A 3,219-nucleotide genomic window follows, 5' to 3' on the forward strand; every position below is an offset into this window, starting at 1 on the left:
CAGGTACTCTATCATCACTAAAATGTACGACACCTATAATCAAAATGGTAACACTAGCCATGCCCAATAACCAAACGCCATACCTTATAAGGATATATTCTCTCTCTTCTAGTGAAGTAGCCACCTTCAAATAGAACCCAGTCTATTTTGATGTCCCAAGCATAAGTGTAGCATCTAATGAGTGCAGAGATAATCAACAGGCTAGAAAGAAGTAATGGAAACCAGATTGGATAGGAGCATCCTTAATGAGATACATGTAAATGTACATTGTACATGCACACAGTTATGTACAAATTGACATAGTTTGCAAGCAAAACTTTCATTATTTATGTTCACAGAGCCACAAAAACAATGAAATTTATGCTCTAAAAAGGAAGTAGTAGAACTAAAACATATTGCCCCACTCTCTCTCTTTATGTAACTTTTCAGAGCAGCTGCTACTAAGAAGTTGATTGTATTCCAGCATTAGATGAGGGAAAGCCTCCCTAGTGCTACCATAATGTCTATGCAGGAAGCATAGCAACAAATGATCTCACAGTTTAGTATAATTATGATAACGTACTTAACTAATGATTCTATATGGAGGAATACATACATCTATATGAGAAACAGAAACAAAAAAAATTGAATACTAGTATACATATATGCATGCATTGTTATAAGGTAAAAACTTGCGTGGAATCAATTTTGACTACATGGATAAATTGATAGCTAGTTAGTCAGTCATAATATTTGTTACATGCAAGTACTGTATCCTAATGTATTATCATAATAAGATATACTAGAAAGAATGTAAAACATTGAGGGGCTCCGCCTCCAGACCGCACCTCCCAGTCACGCCCAGACATACGTTCAAGTTCTTGTAAGTAAGGGCTTCGCCCAATTAACTGTATGGTTTACCACTGGTAGCTAGCATTCTGGCCATACACAGGATAACAGATAAAGTATCGCATGTCAAGTAACACAATAGCAAGATAACTGAGTATCCAGAAATCAGGAAATGAGACATCATAATACAGGAATAGACTCCTTACCTAAAGGAAACAGAGTGGATGAATGTTGGGTAAGAAATTTCCCAAAATTGAATTTTTATAAATTTTTAAAGTTGCAGTCAAAGATCAAATTTCACCAAAAATCAGTAGATGAAAATTCTTAATTTCTACTTTTTCCTGATTCATTGTACATTTTCTAATGCTGTGTAGAAAGTTTGAGCTGATTCCAATTAAAATTGGATTTTTTACGAATTTGCACACCTACTGACCACATCCACTTATAATTTCCTTAAAAAGCCACCAGTGTGACTTTCAGTATAAAAATGGTACCGGTAATCAGAAGAGGATTAGCCAGACAACCCGCATAGAGACAGGACCAATGTAATAAGGTATATGTATGTGTACGTGTAGCCAGATTGGCAAATAAAAATAATAATAATCTGGAACTCGAAAAAATGCCCATAAACAATACCACCTGTTAAAAAATATTGAGTTTCAATATACTAGTTTCAGCTAGTAAATTTGTAAAGGAACACTAGAATAAATATTATTAAGGGATAAATGAATGAAGTTCAAAACTTGCTAAATTTGGATTAATTTGATCTATGTGCATGTTTTCCTTACTGCGAACAATTTTTAAAAGTTGAGATGATTTCTCGGATGAAACTCAAAAATTACGATGTTATTGATGCCAAAGTACCGTCAGAAGAAAGTATTAACTGCAAAAGAAAGAGCGAAACTGAAAGAATGAAACCCGACCAAAGACCCAGCAACTGGTACCAGTGTTAGGGGACCATGGTAAGGGACTATGGATCTGATATACACCTGTGTATATGTAATAATAATAATAATAATAAAATAATACATGTAAATGCATTTTTTTTACTCTTACATGCTATAACAGCCACTATTGTCATTATAAAAATTGCTCCCATCAGCCACCCATTGGCCAGTATAGTCCACGGTGAAGAGACTCCACCCAGTGGGGGGACACGAAGCTTAGCTATGGCCCGACCATGGTTACTGTTCTCCAGCTAATTTATCATAATTTCCTGTAAAGAGAGGGAGAGATGGGAAAATGGATAAAAATCTAAAATATCAGAAAATTAAAACAATTGTTGTTTTATTACTTTAATTCTTTGAATAAGAGTGTTGATCTCTTTTAGTTCATAAAAATACAATATCTCGACATTTTCTTTATAAAACTTGTTGCCACAATCCGAACTTGCAAGCTAAATAAATAAATAGCATAAATAAATAAATAGCACATGTACATTACATTTACGTGTATAGTGTACATGTAGTTTAATATGTGTAAATACTGACTTTGTCATGTTTCTTGAGTATCATTCTAAAGCCAGTGATTCAGTTTCTAAAAAAAAGAAAACTAAACAATAAATCATGAATGTTTAAAATGACCATAACTTAAAAAGTTGACGTCGGAATCAATTCAAACTTGCTACATAGCATAAGGACATCAATATGTGCCACAAAATTTTATTAAAAAATTTGGAGTGATTTTGGGAAAAACCATGAGCTATAGCCTTGGGTATGTGCTAATAAAAAATATTTACTAATACATTTATAGTACAAGATTGAAGCTTTTGATGCATACATGTATTAATATTTTGAGCTGGTTCCAACAATTACTTTTCGACTAGCAAAATGGTCTGAGGCCAAATTTCTTCAAAAATGAATATGACATTTTTACGATACATAATGTTCCTTATCTGCATATCAACTTTGAGTTGATTCGGATCAAATTTGGATTTTTAATGAATTTTTAAGTTGCTAATAAATTGGGCCAATGAACAAAGGCTTTCTAAATTTCTTCAAAATGGTTAGAAGGGAATTCACTATGTTTAAATCATTTCTGATACATAATTATACATGTTCTTGAGCTGCATATCACCTTAGAGCTGATCTCCCTCAAATTCGAATTTTCTATAAATTTTTGAAGTTACTCTGAATGCCATGTACAAGTACATGTACTGTATTGTAGTGCTTGTCAACTCATGAAGCATGCTGTTTAGCTTACTTACAAGTAGCATGCTTTGTGGGAAACCTAGATGCACTGTAAAGTTTCTTTTGTACTGTAATTATGTAAAAAAATATTCATGACTAAATTTTAAGTAACATAACCAATTAAATGATACTTAAAATTATCATTAAGTAATGATGTTAGATATGCTTAAGCAATACCAAAGAGCTTGTACATATGATTTAA

At 32.7% G+C, this 3,219-nt stretch overlaps 1 long non-coding RNA gene across 3 annotated transcripts; it reads right to left on the reverse strand.

The window, feature by feature from the left end:
* Positions 1 to 2,373, reverse strand: LOC109591020 (uncharacterized). 3 transcript variants are annotated; one of them, XR_002189617.1, is made up of 7 exons: positions 2,319 to 2,373; positions 2,123 to 2,224; positions 1,885 to 2,044; positions 1,617 to 1,817; positions 563 to 1,034; positions 84 to 503; positions 1 to 33 (listed from the first exon to the last, which is right to left on the reverse strand). It is a non-coding gene; the product is annotated as an uncharacterized LOC109591020 (long non-coding RNA). The 3 variants fall into 3 exon arrangements; XR_002189616.1 differs by having other exon boundaries at positions 84 to 1,034; XR_002189618.1 differs by having other exon boundaries at positions 84 to 1,034; positions 1,885 to 2,082.
* Positions 2,374 to 3,219: the final 846 nt, after the last annotated feature.

Source organism: Amphimedon queenslandica, unplaced genomic scaffold, assembly GCF_000090795.2.
Source record: "Amphimedon queenslandica unplaced genomic scaffold, v1.1 AMPQUscaffold_9123_Cont18931, whole genome shotgun sequence".
Classification (NCBI taxonomy): Eukaryota; Metazoa; Porifera; class Demospongiae; order Haplosclerida; family Niphatidae; genus Amphimedon; species Amphimedon queenslandica.